At 36.3% G+C, this 19,306-nt stretch overlaps 1 long non-coding RNA gene across 1 annotated transcript in view; it reads left to right on the forward strand.

Annotated features, from left to right (window-relative positions):
* Positions 1–19,306, forward strand: part of LOC138847731 (uncharacterized) — a 143,819-nt gene that overhangs the window by 108,770 nt on the left and 15,743 nt on the right. The window contains exon 3 of the long non-coding RNA XR_016227755.1: positions 6,660–6,737. This is a non-coding gene — a long non-coding RNA (uncharacterized LOC138847731). The remainder of the gene's footprint in view (positions 1–6,659; positions 6,738–19,306) is intronic.

The raw sequence follows: 19,306 nt of genomic DNA on the forward strand, positions 1-19,306 counted from the left end.
ACTCTATAGAATACTATGCAGCAGTCAAAAACAATGAAACCCGGTCATTTGCAACAAGATAGAGGAATTTGGAAAACATCATGCTGAGTGAATTAAGCCAGTCCCAAAGGGACAAATATCATATGTTCTCCCTGATTGGCGACAACTAACTGAGCACCAAAGGGGAAACTTGTTGAAGTGAAATGGACACTATGAGAAAAAGTGACTTGATCAGCTCTTGTCCTGACTGATGATGTACAATGTAATACGTTATCCATTTTAGTATTTTTTTTGTTCTAGTACTATTGGTTGAACTCTGTAATTAACACACAATTATTCTTAGGTGTTTAAATTTTAACTGAAAAATGATCCCTGTTGGAAGTCTAGAAAGCATTATGCTGAGTGAAATAAGCCAGTCCCAAAGGGACAAATACCACATGTTCTCCTTGATAGGTGACAACTAACTGAGCACCAAAAGGGAAACCTGTTAAAATGAAATGAACACTATGAGAAACGGTGACTTGATCAGCCCTTGCCCTGACTGTTGATGAACAACTTAATATGTTATCCCTCTTAGCATTTTTGTTTGTTTGTTCTACTTAATACTTTTGGTTGAATACTGTAATCAATGCACAGTTATTCTCAAGTGTTGAAACTTAAGTGAAAAGTGATCGCTGTTAAATGTAAGAGTGGGAATGAGAGAGGGCAGAGATATGCAATTCGGGACATGCCCAAGCTGACTTACCTCAAACGGTAGAGTTAGAAACATACCAGGGGATTCCAATTCAATCCCATCAAGGTGGCATGTACCAATGCCATCTCACTAGTCCCAGTGATCAATTTCTGTTCACAATTAATCATAATGATAAGACTAAGAGCCAAAGGGATCACATAAACAAGACTAGTGTCTGCAAATACTAGCTGATAGAATAAAAAAGGGAGAGAACGATCCAACATGGGAAGCGAGATACACAGCAGACCCATAGAATGGCAGATGTCCTACACAGCACTCTGGCCTCAGATTCAGCCCTTAAGGTACGCGGATCTGGCTGAAAAGCCCATGAGAGTATTTCAGGCATGGAAAGCCAAAACACTCTGGCAAAAAAAAAAAAAAAAAAAAAAAAAAAAAAAAAAAAAAAAAACAAAAAAAACAAAAAAAAAACAAACCACCCTACATACCCTACATGAAAGATCTCCACGAGTGAGATCCCAGTGAAAAGAACAGGTCATCAAAGAAGGAGATACCTTTCTCTGAAGGGAGGAGAGAACTTCCACTTTGACTATGACCTTGTCTAAATATGATCAGAGTTGGTGAACTCAAAAGGCTTCCATAGCCTTGGCGACTCATGACAAGAGCCTAGGGTGATTACTGATGCCATAAACAAGAATGTCAATTTGTTAAGTCAACAACATTAGTCACTGTGCACTTACTCCTCATGTAGGATCTCTGTCCTTAATGTGCTATACATTGTGATTTAATGCTATAACTAGTACTCAAACAGTATTTTTCACTTTGTGTTTCTATGTGGGTGCAAACTGTTGAAATCTTTACTTAATATATGCTAAACTGATCTTCTGTATATAAAGAGAATTGAAAATGAATCTGGATGTGAATGGAATGGGGGAGGGAGAGGAAAAGGGGAGGGTTGCGGGTGGGAGGGAAGTTATGGGGGAGAGCCATTGTAATCCATAAGCTATACTTTGGAAATTTATATTCATTAAATAAAAGTTAAAAAAATTAAAAATAAAATTTACAATGGAACAAAAAATAAAAACAAAATAGAGATAATAACAAGTGTCAACGAGGAGATGGAGAAAGTGGAAACTTCACATACTTCTGCTGGAAATGTGTGGTGTTGCAGCCACTTTGAAACAGCTTGGAAATTCTTCAAATGGTTAAACAGAGTTATCATATGACCCAGCAATTCCTCTCCTACTATACATTGGAAAGAATTAAAAATATGTGCTCACACACACAAAAAATTGAACTCAAATGTTCATAGTGGCATTTTTAATCATTAAATAGTAGAAGCAAAGCAAATGTTGTTTTACTGCTGAATGGATAAAAATAAAACAATGAAATGTTATTTAAACATAAGAAGGAATTAAGACTGATATATGGGAGTACTTGAAAAAGTTCATTCAAAATACACGTTCTCAGGGCTAGTATTGTGATGCAGTGGGTTAAGCTACTGTTTGTGCTGCCTGCATCCAATAAGAGCATTGGATCGAGTATGGCTACTCCACTTCTGATCCAGCTCCTTGCTAATGTTGCTTTGAAAGCAGCAGAAGATGATCCAAGTGCTTCCCAGATGGACTTCCAGGCTCCTAGCTTCAGCCTGGCCCAGCCCTAGCCCATGCAGCCATTTGGGAAATAAACCTGCAGATAGAAGATGGTCCAGTTATTGCTTTCAATTCTGCATGGTATGTAACTGAAAGTAGATTTCCTGAATCATGCAGTAATTCTAACTTTTTGAAGACCACCTATTTTCCACAGTGGCTGAACATTTTATGTTCCCACCAGGAATGCATTCCGAATACCAATTTGTCCACATCCTCACCAATGCCTGCAATTTTCCTTTTTCCCTGTCGTGGTAATCATAAGGGATAAAAGATGGTATCTAGCTGTGGTTTTGATTTTCATCTCACAAATGACAAATGAGCATCTCTTTGCACTATTTTTTGACATTTGTCTGTCTTTGGAGAAATGCCAACTAAAGTCCCTTGCAAATTTATGAATGAGTTATTTGTTCACATAACAGATTTGTAGGAGTTCTTTACATATTATGGATATTAATCTCTTATATTTGATTTGCAATTTCTCTCCTATTCTATTGGTGTCTTTTTTGATCTTTTACTAATGATATCTAATACACAGAAATTTTTTAAGGAGATGAAGTCTATTTTATGTATTTTCTTCTTTTGTTCTACACGCTTTTGGTATCACAACCAAGCAATCCTTGCCAAATCAACTTTCATGAAGATTTTATCCTGTTTTTTTTTTCCTAAGAGTTTTAGAATTTTAGCTGTAAAATTTAGATCTTTGACCCATTTTGCATTAACTTTTTGTATGGTATTTTTTTAACAAATTATTTATTTGAAAGAGTTGCACAGAAAGGAGAGGCAGAGAGAGAGAGAGAGAGAAAAGGCGAGAGAGAGAGAGAGGTCTTCCATCCGCTGGTTCACTCCCCAGATGGCTGCAATGACCAGAGCTGCACCAATCCAAAGCCTGGAGCCAGGAGCTTCTTCTGGATCGCCCACCTGGGTGCAGGGGCCCAAGGGCTTGGGCCATCTTCTATTGCTTTCCCAGGCCATAAAAGAGAGCTAGATCGGAAGTGGAGCAGCCGGGTCTCAAACCGGCACCCAAAAGAGATGCCGGCACTGCAGGCGGCAGTTTTACCTGTTATGCCACAGCACCGATCGCCATATGATACAATTTAAGACTCCAAGTTCATTCTTTTGCATGTGGGTTGTTCAGTGTTCTCAACATTGTTTGAAAGACTATCCTACTCCCATTGAGTGGTCTTGGCACCTTTGCCAGAAGTTAATTAACCATATATGCAGGCTTCTGGGCTCTCTATTTTATTCCATTCATCTACATATCTTTCCTTGTGAGAGTATCCTTTTTTCTGATTTATTGAGGTATAATTGGCCAATAAAAATTTCATGTTTTTTTTTTGTTGGGTGATATTTTGATATTTGTATGCATTATTAAATGATTACCAAAATCAAACTAACATATCCATGACCTCATATAAGTATATTTTTTATGACAAAAACAAATCATTTAGATCTACTACCTTGGAAAATTTGAAGTATCTCATACAATATTGTAAACTATAATAAAGATGCTATACATTAGATTTCCAGAACTTAATCATCCTGCTTATTGGAAACTTTGTATCCTTTGACCAACATCTCCCTATTGTTGCATCCCCTGACAACCACCATTCTACTCTCTGTTTCTATGAGTTTTTCCTACCCTTAGAAGGAAAGCTTTCAGTCTATACTGTTGCATATATGATGTTAGCTTTGGACTTTTCCTTGTGGTCTTTATTATGTTGAAGATGTTTTATTCTGTTCCTATTTTATTGAGGACTTTTAAGGTGAAACAGTTTCTAATTTTGTCAAATACATTTTGTGTATCCATGGGATAATCATGTGAGTTTTCTCTACTTCATTCTATTAATGTAATGTATTACACTGATTGGTTTTTGTATGTTGAAACATCTTTGTATTATGAGAATGAATCTCAATTAGTCATGGTGTATAATCTAGTTAACATTATACTAAATTTGTTGTGCTAGTATCTAGTTGAGGATTTCTGCATCAATATTGACCTGGAATAGTGGGCTGTACTTTTCATGTAGTATCTTTATCTCCCTTTGTCATCAGAGTAAGGCTGGCTTTTTACAATGACTTCCATGGTGCTTGTTTGTTGGGAAGTGTATTACTCAGCTTTCCATTGCTGTAAGGAAATACCTGAGACAAGGTATTTTATATAGAAACAATGTTTAAAAAAAGAAACAAAGTTTATTTTGGCTCAGAGTTTTGGAGGTGTAAGATCTAGGGGACTTTGTTTGGTGATGGCCTTCTTCCTGGCTGAGTCTGAGTCAGCCCCCCCCAGAGCATCACATTGAAAGAAACAGGAAGCAAGCAAATAGGTCTATTTCTGTCTGGTCTCTCTCACTCTCTTCTTTTACTACCATCAGGATTTAATCATTGAGCTGCACAATAAATGATGTTATCTAATCCTAATCACTTCCCAAATGCCTTGCCTCTAAACATCACAGTTGGATTGTTTCCACTGTTTTAATACCTCACAATAGAGATTAAAATACAACGCATGAAATCTTGGAGGTTTCACCCATACACCCATATCCAAACTACAGCAGGAAATTTTTGATAAATCATTTAATTTCCTTAGTGATCAATTCCAATTTTCCAGTTTTTTCATATCTCAGTGTTCCTAGAGTGGGAGATTCTAGGAATTTGTTCATTTCATCCATGTTATCAAGTTTGTATACAAATTTCCATTTCATTTTATTACAATTATTTTATTATGTTTATAATATTGGTTGAGATGTTGCCAAATTTGTTACTGATTTGGATAATATGAGTCTTCTCTCTGTTTTAGCTAATCTTGTTAAAGTTTTGTTGTCTTTTAAAAGACTCAATTTTTTAGTTTCATTGATTTTTATCTATTGCTTTTCCATTTCCTTCTTTACATACCTCTATTACAATCTTTAATATTTCTTTCCTTCTTATAGTTTTGGCTTACTTTGTTCTTCCTTTTCTGGGTTAGGTTATTGATTTGATATCTTTCAGATGTTTTAATGTATACATTTAAAGCTTTAAATTTCCATCTAGTCTAACTGCATTTCCCATAAGTTTTGCCATGTTGTGGCTTCCTTTTGATTCATCTCAATGCATTCTCTTTTCTTTCTTTTAAGGATTTTATTACAATACAGCACATATGACAAGAAATGTATATATGTGTATAGATAAATAACTAGTTGGAACTCTGATCACACTCATAACCAACCTCCATATTAACAACTCATTACTAGTTTCAAAGTGTTCTCACTATTCTCTTCTTCGTTTATTTTTTTAAAACAAGGGAAGGACAAGTATGTTGTCTTTTACTATCATGATTCAGGGAAGCAATATTTAAAACTATATACTGAATGATGTAACATACACATAATTTTTATATTATTTCTATATATTAACTACCATAAAACAGAAAATGGTGGTATTTGTCTCTTTGGTTCTGGCTTATTTCATTGACCACAATGATTTCCATTTGCATCCATTTTGTTGCAAATGTCAAGATTTCATAATTTTTTAATGACTCAACATTATTCTATCATGTATATATACCACATTTTCTTTATCTAATCACTACTTTATGTACATCCATGTTGATTCTATATCTTAGCTATTATCATTTGAGCTGCTTTAAACATGGGAGTTCAGGTAACTCTTTCATATGCTGGTTTCATTTCCTTTGGATATATTCCGAGGAGCGGAGTAGCTGGGTCATATGGTAGCTCTATTTTTAGTTTTCTGAAGGCTTTGCATACTGTTTTCCATAATGATTGTGCCCATTTACATTCTCACCAACAGTGTATTAGGGGTACATTTTTCTCCAAATCCTTTTAAGCATTTGTTACTTTTGATTTTTGAATAACAGCAATTTTTTTTCAAGGCGAGAAAATACATTTTATATTTTTAAACACTTTATTGAAATGTGGTATATATACCAATAAATACATATACATGTACAGATAAATGAACATTTTTGTCATTTGATCACACTCATAATCAACACCCAAATTAAGAACAAAACATTACTAGTACCCCAAGAGTCCACACTATTCACCCCCCTCCATTTTTCAAAGTGTAAAATAAGAATATATTGTTATGTACATGGAATGATTCACTGAAGTACTGAATGGCTATATATATATATATGTATATGTATATAATATGGCAGTCACACAATTCTATATATATTACCTACCACAAATATGAGAAAAGCTGATATTTGCCCTTTTGGTTCTGGCTTATTTAACTTAGTGTAATGTTCTCTGGTTGCATCTTTTTTGTTGCAAATGTGACAATTTCATTCTTTTTCATAGTTGAGTTAATATTCTCTCTCTCTTTTCTTTATCCAGTCTTCAGCTGATGGATATCTAGGTCAATTGTATACCTTAGCCATTTTGAATTGAGCTGCCATAAACATGGGTGTGCAGGTAGGTAACTCTTTCACATTGCTGATTCCATTTCCTTTGAATACATTCCCAGGAGTGGGATAGCTGGGTCAAATGATAGATCTGTTTTCCGTCTTCTTAAGAATGTCCATACTGTCTCACATAACAGTGGTCCCAGTTTGTACTACCACCAACAGTGTATTAGGGTACCTTTTTCTCAATATCCTTACCAGCATTTGTTGTTGGGTTGCTTGTTTTGTTTTGATGATAGCCATTCTACTGGGGTAAGGGGATAGCTCTTTGTGGTTTTTATTTGCATTTTCCTTATAGCCAGTGATCCTGAGCATTTTTTCATTTTTCTACTGGACATTTGTATTTCATCCTTTGAAAAATGCCTGCTCATATTCTTCCTCTATTTCTTAACTGCATTGTTTGATTTGTTGTTGTTGAGTTTCTTGAGCTCCTCATATAATGTGGATATTAATCCTTTCTCAGATGCATACTTTGCAAATATTTTCTCCCAGTCTGTCAGTTGCCTCTTCACTTTGTTAATTGTTTCCTTTGTTGTGCAATTAGCAAACAATTAGCTTGATGTAATCCCATTTGTCTATTTTTGCTTTCATTGTGTGTGCTTCCAGGGTCTTATTCAAGAAGTCCTTGACTAGGCCAATGTCTTACAGAATTCCCCCTGTTTTCCTCTAGTAAATTGATGGTTTTACATCTTAAGTTTAGATCCTTGATCCCTTGTAATTTGATTATTTTATAGTGTGTAAGGTAGGGGTCTTATTTCAAATTTCTGCATGTGGAAATCCAATTATCTCAATATCCTTTGTTGAAGAGACTGTCCTTTCTCCAGGGAATGATTTTAGGTCCTTTGTCAAATGTTAATCAGTTGTAGATGCAAGGATTTGTTTCTGTGGTTTCTATTCTGTTCCATAGGTCCATATGTGTACTTTTGTGCCAAGATCAGGCTGTTCTTTTTTTATATTAACACTCCTGTAATATGTATTGAAATATAATATTGTGATCCCTCTGGCTTTGTTTTTACTGTTTAAGATTGCTGTGTCTATTTGGGATCTCCTGCTTTATCATATGAATTTTAAGATTTCTTTTTCTTTGTTTTAATTCTTTTTAACATTTATTTAATAGATATAAATTTAAAAAGCACAGCTTTTTGATTATAGCGGCTTTTTCTGCCCCAAACCTCCCTCCCACCCGCAACCTTCCCATCTCCCACACCCTCTCCCATCCCATTCACATCAAGAATCATTTTCAATTATCTTTATATACAGATCAATTCAGTATATACTAAGTAAAGGTTCCAACAGTTTGCACCCACACAGAAACACAAAGTATAAAGTACTGTTTGGGTACTAGTTATACCATTAATTCACATTAAGGAGAGAGATCCTACATGGGGAGTAAGTGCACAGTGACTGCTCTTGTTGATTTCACAATGGGCACTCTTATTTATGACATCAGTAATCAACCATGGCTCTTCTCATGAGCTGCCAAGGCTATGGAAGCCTCTTGAGTTCACAAACTCTGATCTTATTTAGACAAGGTCATAGTCAAAGTGAAAGTTCTCTCCTCCCTTCAGAAAAAGGTACCTCCTTCTTTGATGGCCTGTTCTTTCCGCTGCGATCTCACTCACAGAGACAACGTTTCCCCATTCAATAGGATGCTCTCGTGGGATTTTCATAAATTGCTTTGATTGTATTGAGGAATGTTCCTTCTATACCCAATTTACTTAGAGTTTTCATCATGAAAGGGTGCTGTATTTTATCAAATGCTTTCTCTGCATCTATTGAGATAATCATATGGTTTTTCTTCTGCAGTCTGTTAATGTGGTGTATCACATTGATTGTCTTGCGCACATTGAACCATCCCTGCATACCAGGGATAAATCCCACTTGGTCTGGGTGGATGATCTTTCTGATGTGTTGTTGCATTCTATTGGCGAGAATTTTATTGAGGATTTTTGCGTGTATGTGCATCAGGGATATTGGTGTGTAATTTTCTTTCAATGTTGCATCTTTTTCAGGCATAGGGATTAAGGTGATGCTGGCTTCATAGAAAGAGTTTGGGAGGATTCCCTCTTTTTCAATTGTTTTGAATAGTTTGAGAAGAATTGTAGTTAGTTCTTCTTTAAATGTCTGGTAGAATTCAGCAGTGAATCCGTCTGGTCCTGGGCTTTTCTTTGTTGTGAGGGCCTTTATTACTGATTCAATCTCTGTCTCAGTTATGGGTCTGTTTAGGCTTTCTATGTCTTCATAGTTCAACTGAGGTAGGTTGCCTGTGTCCAGGAATCTAATTTCTTTTGCATGCTCAAATCTGCTATTGGATTTCTCTACTGAATTTTTTTTTAACTTCAGCTATACTTGCTCACTTCAGAATTTCTATTTGCTCCTTTTTTATAATTTCTATTTTTACCTAGGACAATATATACCTAAGCCTAGTTAAGTTTCTGCTCCATTGTTTTCTTCTAAGAACAGGTTGTCTTAAGGGCAGAATTTCCCCAAGGCCAATTGGTTTAAGTCAGTGAGGTACAGAATGGTTGCCAGTGTGACCTCAAACTGACATCAAGCCTCATTATAATCTCATTTGCACGGTAAAAATTCACCAGTGCCATGACCATTGGCATTTTTCATGACAACAAGTGGAAGAGACCATGAAAAATCAAAAAGAGGGCAGTGCCCCAATTCTGAAACTATGCTGCTTCTTTTCCATAAAATCTGTAACTATTTCTCCTATGTATTAGCCTATTCATCCCCCTCTTATCTGCTGTCCTGTATCTATGATGTCTAAGCCCTCAGTAAACTGAGAAATTTAATTGTAAGCTAGGCTCGCATTTCTCCATTCTTTGGACACTGAGTAAAGCTTGTGCTGTTCATGCTCAGCTTCAATTTCAATATTGGCTTCAAGACACTAAAATAAAAAGAACCCATATTTGGGTCCTTCTTCCCTTAAAAGAGGGTAGCACGAAGTCTGCTGATATTCTTCTTTTGTTGCTTATATATTTTTCCTGATTTTCTTTAGATCTCTGTTCAGATTTCCCTTAGATCTTTAGGCGTATTAAAGACAACTTTTAAAATCTTTGACTGCTAAGTTCATTAGCTGGATTTTCTTAGTGAAACTTTTTGTCACTTTAATTTGTTCATTTGAACTATGTTTTCCTGTTTCTTTGCATGACTTGTAGTATTTGTTATTGTTGAAACTGAGCTTTTGAAATATGCTAACTCTCAAAATCAATGTCTCATACATCCCAAGTATTTGCTGTATTTCTTAATTTTTGAAAGCTGTACTAATCAACTTGTCTTGATATTTTTTCCCAAACTATGCTTGCAAAAATTATTCTTAGTTATCAATGATTACTGAAGCTTTTACTCCTTTAATATAGTTGTCTAACATTTTGACAGAGAGTCACTTGAAATTCAGAAACTGAAAGAGACACAGAATGCAAAATGGAGAAAACAGCCACCTCTTCCAGATTTTGCAGGCTGGCTCTCTGAAGGGGCATTTCTTTACTATGAAATAAAACCTCTATTGAGCCTAGGGATCAGGCTGAAGTAAGAAGTTAAAGTTTTCTCCAGCCTATTCTGGGCATGTTTCTTTACTAAGTGTGCTCATGAATTTCTGAATCCCCCATGTATACAACTGCTTTTGAATGTCCTAATTTCCCAAATTGTCTCATCTTCAGGTTTTCCTCGGGGCATTAAAGAGCATATCGCATGCCTCCAGGGTTGCCCCAGCCATTTATAGGTTTTTAGTCTTTCTTATGGCTTTTATAAAATTGTCATCTAAAAGGAAACTTCAAAAATGTTATGGAAAATTCACATAATTCCTCAATTCCATAATTCTATAAGCTTTCTGAAGCCATACTTTTGCTACTGGTATTCTGAGTTATTCAAAAGAGGTAAGAACCCTTCTCATTAGTCCTTTGTATTTGTTAGAGAGATTAAAACAGAATCATTTGCAAATAATGTTTGCACGCTTTGGTTTGGTGGGGGAGGAACTGGGAACCGGGCTTTTATCTTTTTAAGATCAAGAATACTACACTAGGAAGAGGGTGCAACAAAGATGAGTAAAATCAAAGCAAAACTTTCCTACCAAAGTTCAGATGGCCTCTTCTGGGTTGCCAAGCTTGTTTATAGAGTTAATGATAATTATGTCTAATTGCATGATTCATGTAAGCCATTTACCATTTTCTAGAGCTCCTATAATGCTGATTCTAATAGCTATCATTGTTTTGTTTTGTTTTTAACTTTTCTTTTGAGGAAAAAGTTTGGAATTTTTAGATAACCAGTTTGCTATTGTCACTCACCAAGCTATCTTCTTAAATGTTTTTCAAATATTAAGTCATATAATCCACCCAGTGTCTCTGAGGTAGATATTATAATCATTCCATTTAAAGATGATAGGTTGTAGCATAGAGGTGAGGTCATCTGTGAAAATTTCTCAGCACTGTGGAACAAGAGTAAGTGTTGTCTCTTTCTCACCTATCCATCTACTCCTCCCAACTTAGATCCGTAAAGAATGGGCCTGTAGTGCAATGCAAAAAACTGAAATAGAATTGAGGACATTGAAAGTCCATTCTCAACTCTGTGACTAATATTTTCTGTGAGGTCAGTTCAGTAATTTCCCAGTCTAGTCATCAGCTAACCACTCCCCCCTCAACCCAGCCCATATAACAAGAAAGGTAGAAACCACATGGTGTTAAAGGGTTCAGTCAGCTCCCATGTTTTAGGATCCGTATAAGGAAGAAAGCAAACTTTACCTTTTTTTTCACCTTAGAGTTGGAACATGCTTTGGTTTACTGGGCAAAGAGCAAGTAGATATTTACCTAGCTTCATTATATTTGTTAAAAACAAAACAAGAGATAGGAGATCCAAGATTCTTTCTCTGCCAAAATTCCTGCTGCTCCCAGAAGCAGAGTAATCGCTTGGCCTAGTAGCTTCACTAAAGAAATTGGAAGCAGAGCCTGACCTTTGACGGCACCTCCCGGCTTATCCCAACCCTCACAAAGAACTAGAATCCTCGAATCTTAGGTCTTTGCTACTCTCTAATTCTATCCATTCCAGGATTGCAGGAAAACTACTCCACAAAATCAAAGGGACAAGTTGGGTATAGCCAAACAGGGTTGTCCAGGCAGTCGATGACAAGAAGACCACCACAGTCTTCCCATAAAAGGAGAGAATAGAAGCACTTTGAGTACATGGATTGGATGTGAGACGGTTTTTATAATCCATGTCCATCACATCAGGCTAAAAATGAAATATTTTGGTATTTTAAGGATGCAAACCTTCCTGTTTATGGAAGTCCAAACCTCTTGGCAAGGTTCATATCTTGAGTAAACTTCTCAAGCACCCCCACATCCTACCACCACCACCACCACTTTCGCTCTGGCCTTCTCTGTAGGATAACATGAATGTTTCTCCAGTTTCTAATCCTTTAGTTTTGCGAGGAACTGAGCAGCAGGTTTTGAAACCAAACATCTGTCTTTCAGATGTGACTTGTCAGTAACTATGTGCTCCTTGGCACATTATTTGACCTTTCTGAGCTTTATTGTTCTCATTTGTACAGCAAGTGGGGCTAATAAACAATAAAGAAAGGATAAAAAAATTACTAAATCGCTGGTTGAAATTTTTTTCAGCCAATAATATGATGAAGATGAAAACTATGTATCAACATGGGAAAATTCTTGCAATGCTTAATTTTATGGTGGGACTCAAAAAAGTATTTATGACTGAAACTGTATGAAAATACTCAGTCAAAAAGATTTGGAGAGAAAATCATCTCTGTGCTAACAGCAATCATGATGATATGATGGACTCTGTGCAACTTCCCTTCTATTTTCATCTTTTTATGTGATCTTCTCATCAAGGCACCTATTACTGGTAGTTATATCGGAAGAATGTCAATATCCCCAGAGGAACAGAGAAGCAGAAAAATGTCCCTAGTTTGGAAGTAGAATGCACATGCCCTTGAGGTATATATTGTGCAAATAAAAGGAACAACAAGAATGTTTTCAGAAGAATAAAATGTCTATCTTTATCTCTACATTACCAAAGTTTGAGGAAGATTGAATTTGGTAATGACATGAGCAAACAAGTACTTTGTACACAGGGCATTTGCTTCTGTTTCTGTTTTGCCATATCTAACTTCTCAGCAGTGCACCCCAAATCCAGGTGCACTAGCAAGATCTCTCCCCTTTGAGTCTCGGTCCTTTCAATACCAGGGTCCATGACTTTGCCAAGCTAGGGATACTTGAGAAATGAAAGAAATGAAGAGAGAGAATTTCAGATCTTATCTCACATAGCCCTGTTTTTTGATTATCACTTGGCAAAGTGTTTACACACCTATGTTCTCATTCTATTCTAAGATGTCCATTACACAAACAAAGGAAATGGAGGTTCAGAGACGTAACAAGACAACTAGCTAGTGGAAGATTCAGGAATCAAGCTCTGGACTCCTGAACACTAAAGTCCATCATTTTTCCCTTACATCACTCTCTGTATCCTGACTTCCCTCTACATTTTGGGGAGTTTGGGGGGGTCAAGTGGTTGTTTTTAACATAATCATTAAAATTTCATCAGAAATGGATTGTCTGTTTTTATAATCGTAATCATCATTATCATCATCTGTTTCTTAAGAACAGTATATATAGAGTCAATATTCACAATATATCATGTATTGTGCTTTGAATGCATTATCTCATTTGATTTTCACAACATTGTGAGGTAGTTATTTTATTGGCACTATTTGACAGATGAAAACAGTGGCCTTCAGAGATTGTGGAATTTGTTCAAGGCTATTCATGCTGGATAACAGGCAGAGTAGGAATTATAACCCATGACTGTTTATTCTTAAGTCTCCACTCTAAGTGACACCACATAATACTGGCACCTGAAAGGAAATGACTCTGAACTAAGGTATAGTATCCTATCTAGGTCGTCAGTTTGGAAATAAACAATAAATTGCTAATTCTTCTGGACACTTATAGAACCTTTTCATTTTTTGTTTTATTTTGAAATTCTTAGCAGAAAGGCTGAGAGCAATTTAGACTACTGCCTACATACTTTGGTAATATATGAAATTGGCTATTATATCCATTCCTCCACCCTCAACACATAGGTTTCGGAATTCTAAAGCCTAATTTAAATATGGACTCTACTTCTTCTATCTGATTCTGATTCTGAATCTACAGAATGCTAGTAATTATACCTTCCTCATAGTGAACACTAAATGGCAATGACACCAGGAAGAGACAAAAAGTGATTTCCTCCTTTCTCCATATCCTCTCCTGCCCCTCTCAGAAAAATTGAATACAAATCATGATGAACATCTGCAACCATTATCCTTTAAGATAATGGTCCTCAAATATATGGTATCTGTTGCACACTTCCAAAAATAATAGAATTTTGTGTGATACACTTGAAAGACTGAAGATGAACACAACTATGATATGGACAATTTTTTAATATAAAAAGATGTTCAATTTGTAATGGTGCATGAAGATGCATATTGTATATATAATTATTGATATTTTTATTTTAAAAGTAATAGTCACATGTAAAAATAACAATTTCAAACACTAATTATGCATTTTAATTTTAATGACTCTTGAACCTAACTTTCTTGTTGTTGTTGTTACTTTAACCATTGAGAAAATAGTGGGTAAAGCTATTTTCAGGGACACAGTGGTTTAAGCCATTGCCGCTTGCATTGTCATATCATATGAGTGCTGGTTAAAGTCCTGGATGCTCTACTTCTGATTCAGCTCCCTGCTAATGTGCCTGGGAAAGCAGCAGAAGATGGCCTAAATGCTTGGGTCCCTGCCATCTAGTGGGAAACCTGGATGGAATTTCTGGCTCTGAGCTTAGGCCTGGCACAGCCTGGGACTTTGCTGAAATTTGGGGAGCAAACCAGCAAATGGTTGATGCGCACTCGCACATGTGTGTGTGTGTGTGTGTGTGTGTCTCCCTCTGTAATTCTGCCTTTCAAATAAATACTTGGATCTTTTTTAAACGCCACATTCATTCTCATTTGATATAAAAATATTCTTCCTTAGTTTAATGTTGGAAAAGTTTGTATTCTAAATTTATAGATACATGATATTGAAAACAGCAAAAGAATTATCAAGGGTATTACTGTGGCTGCATCTTAGCCAATTCTCACTATTTAAATGGAACTGTTTCTGTCTTGACCACACTCTCATATACAGTATCCTTGTGAGGCCAAGTTTGTGCTTACATGAGTAAAACCAAAAATCTTCATTGGCAAGTTGTAGATCTTAAACCATGCTTCCTCCTTCTTATTTTTGGTGAGTTGTATCCACAGGCGCAAATGTCAGTTTTGTTGGAAAAAATATACTTTAAAGATATCTCTCAAAGAATTTACACAGAAAAGAAAGTTATAAGGAGTAAGGGCTCCCTCACAGAGGCAGACAAGCTCTCCATGAGCAAGTCAGTAGAAAGAATAAACTGAAGACATAGACACACAGAGATAATAGATTTGGCACTTACTGATAAAATAATAATTATCTACATGTTTGAAATGTAGCTAACTGAGTCCTTGGAAGGGAATTTATAGCCATAAGAGCTTTTATTAGAAATGTTTCTGAAATACTGAAAGTTGACAGACCATATGAAATTATACACAAAGCAAAGAGAAGACACAAATAAATAATATTAGAGAGCCAAGCATTGTACCAGCATCCCATATAGGAATGTCAGTTCAAGTCCCAGCTACTCTGCTTCTGATCCATGTCCATGCTAATGCCTCTCAGAAAGCAGCAAAATGGCCCAAGTTTTCAGTCCCCTGCCACCCACATGGGAGACTCAGTTGGAGTTTCAGTCTCCTAGCTTCAGCTTCACCAGCCCTGGCCATTGCAGCCATTTGGGGAGTGAACCAGAGGATGAAAAATTCTCTCTCTCTCTCTCTCTCTCTCATTCTCTCTCTCTACCTGCAAATATTTAAATAAATCTTTATAAAAAAGTTACATTGGGAATCTAAAAGAGACAATAAATACAGTAGTGTATAAAGTTAAAACAATCATAATAGAACTCTATTAAAAAGTTATGGCCCTAAATTTGAGAATTTAAATGAAATGGAAAAACTCCATGGAATAAAGTTTTTCATATTATAATACATAAAATAACATTAACAAATTATAGTAGTATAATAATAGAATAGAATAACATAATATTATACATACTACAGTTTTAAATAGAAACCTTGAATGTTGGTATTGGAAAAGACTTTTTTACACATATGACCTCCAAAATACATGTGACAAATGCAAGACTAGACAAGTAGGATTACATCAAGCTGAAAAGTTTCCGCACAGCAAAGGAAACAATCAGCAGAGTGAAGAGACAGCCTATAAAAAAGGACAAATTATTTTCAAATCTAATAAATGGTTTATTTCCAAAAAATAAACAACTCAATAACATTTTGTTTTTTTAACTTAATTTTTTAATTTTAATTAGTTTTTAACAGATTCATTGTTATTTGTAGATACAATTCTAAGAAGATAATGATACTCCCTCTCTCCTTCCCAATTTCCTTCCTTCTCCCTTTCTTTCTGTCTTTTATTTTAGTTTTTGAGATAACATTTAAATTTACATTACAGTAAAAAGGCTTAATACTTCACCAAATAAGTTTAACAAGTTAAAAACAAAAAGACCCTGGTTTAATGGGAATATAGACAATTGCTATAAACAATAATTGAATGGAAAGATGACCATTTCACCCATATACAGTACATTTTAAAGTAATCATAGATCACTAAAAGTTTAGTACTACAACATTCTTAACCACTGGTTTGATAAGGGTATAAAACAAAACTGTATTTACAGCAATACTAATACATATGTACATATCTTTTTATATTTTTTTATTTTAACTCCCACATAGCTCCCACATAAAAGGGAGAAACAAATGATCATGTGGGCCAGCACTATGGCATAGCAGGTAAAGCTGCCACGTGCAGTGCTGGCATCCTATGTGGGCACCTGTTCAACTCTTGTCTGCTCCATTTCCAATCCAGCTGCCTGTTAATGCGCCTGGAAAAGCATAAGAGGATGGACCAAGTCCTTGGGCCTCTCTGCACCCATGTGAGAGACCCAGAAGAAGCTCTTGGCTCTTGGCTTTGCCCTGGCCTAGCCCTGGACATTGCAGTCATTTGGGGAGTGAACCAGTGGATGGAAGATTCTCTCTCTCTCTCTCTCTCTCTCTCTCTCTCTCTTTCTCTCTCTTTCTCTCTCCCTATCTCTCTCTCCCTGTCTCTGCCTCTGCCTCTCTGTAACTCTGCCTTTCAAATAAATAAATAAATAAATCGTAAAGAAAATCACATGGTCAGCCAGGAAGAAGAGAGTGACTAGGACAAATTCAGTTTTAAAAATTCTCTCATGCGCTGTGGCTCACTTGGTTAATCCTCTGTCTGCAGCACTGGCATCCCATATGGGCGCTGGGTTCTAGTCCCGGTTGCTCCTCTTCCAGTCCAGCTCTCTGCTGTGGCCCGGGAAGGCAGCGGATGATGGCCCAGGTGCTTGGGCCCCTGCACCCACTGTGGGAGACCAAGAGGAGGCACCTGGCTTCTGGCATCAGATCGGCGTAGCTCTGGCCATAGCTGCCATTTGGTGGGGTGAACCAACGGAAGGAAGACCTTTCTCTCTGTCTCTCCCTCACTGTCTAACTCTATCTGTCAAATAAATAAAATTAAATTAAAAATTAAAAAAAGAAAAAAAAAAACAAACAAAAAATTCTCTCATGAGAACTACCTTCCAATGGCACACTCCTTATTACCTAAAGACTTCCCATTATATCTACCCATGAAACACCATGTTTGCATTAAGTCTCTGCCCTCCTAGCACCACCAACCCACGACTTTAGAGTTTAGAAATCTGCATGAATCTGGAGGCAAATCTTTTTCCAAACACATTAAGGAACTTTCTCATATCAGACTCATTCTGGAGGAAGAAAGTGATAAATTTGAGGAGCTTGTAAAATAGCTCATTTGCTAAAAAAAAAAAAAAAGATTAAGAACTCAGGTAGTGCTGATTATGGATAACTTTTGAATAGCTCTGGCAGGGCAGAATGCGAAAAAAAGAAAAGCATCTTTTCCTCCTTTAATACAGACCACCTGGAAGCTTTGGCATAACGAGGGCCCTGGTGGTGTTAGTAAAGAAAGGTTGCAGAGCCAGGCATAACAGGAGTGGCAAATAGGAGAAGTGGGCATAAATATAAGCAAGATATATGAAAGTCAAGGAAATATGTAAAAGATAAGATTCCAAGATGTGGAGTCTTTAATTAGTATGTGAGAGCAATAACCAGTGAAACTTGGAAGATTGCAATATTATTTGCATGTCAATATTTGATACAAGTTGGTGAAGCCTGAAGAAATCTACTACCCTAGCAGAAATTAGTCAGTAAACATTTGTCAAAGGAAGTGATGCTCAAATGAATAGGTCCTCCACGTCATGACCTTCAGAATAAATCACTGGGAGTACTTGAGAATTAAGAGACCTTGTCCTCTTTGACCTGGTGGAAATCATCCTCTTCAATTGGCCTCAGTTGTCTCCTATTTGAAATAGGGAGGTTACACTAGATGATTTTTAATATTCGCTTAGCTTGGACATTCTAAGTATCTAAGAGTTTACACACAGTTGTGGTTCAGGAAAAGCTTTCATTTCTTTTCTAGAACCTTTCCAGTATACCACAAATGGTGAAACATGCCCTGGTCCTGGGGACTCTTCTTGTCCCTGGTCCACAGCCTGGAGGCAAACAGTTTTCTGTAACATATTCTTCCTTGGCTCCAACCTACCTTGTAAAGGCCTTGCATTTCACATCTTAGGTCTAACTGAGCACTCTTTCCTGCTGTTGCTTACAGACTACCTAGCCTTCTTTTAACCTCAGTTGCAAACTCTTTATAAGATTCAGAAAATTTCCAGACTATTTTCTATATTCATTCTCTCTCTCTCTCTCTCTCTCTCTCTCTCTCTCTCTCCCTCTTTCTTCTTCAAGCCAAATACTTCAAAACTTAGTCTCCCTAAGTCCTATTTTCCAGCCCTTTGGCCATATTTATTTTCTTCCCCACATGCTTTCTAATATTGGACTGTGAATCAGAAAAAATGTTTTATTAAAATCCTGGCTCTTTCCCTAACTTGCTACATTATGATGGTGCAGGTTGTTTAATTTTAGGCCACAACTCTCTTAACTTCAAAGTGTGGCTAATAATTCTTGCTCTGCATATGGATTGGAAGGGAATGTGCCTATCTTAAAAATACAGAATAGTGGAATGATATCTATACAAATTACAACTTTGAAGACATCAGAGAGATTCAAATAATTTGCCATTCCCAGGAACTGAACATAAAATCCCAACAATAATAAATTTAATCTGAAATAGATAAACTATGATACAACCACACAATTACTAGAATAGAAGAAGAACAAATGTAATAAATATAAATAAGTTAGAAATACAGAAGATACTAGTGCAACTATATCAATAAATACTTTTTTTAAAAAAAATCATGACACCTTATCCATCTGAATGGCTTTTGGGATCTTTTTCTTTTAAGATTTATTTATCAGCAGGCGCCTCG

This window comes from Oryctolagus cuniculus, chromosome X (genome assembly GCF_051225735.1).
Source record: "Oryctolagus cuniculus isolate XC-2025 breed Fujian yellow rabbit chromosome X, ASM5122573v1, whole genome shotgun sequence".
NCBI lineage: Eukaryota > Metazoa > Chordata > Mammalia > Lagomorpha > Leporidae > Oryctolagus > Oryctolagus cuniculus.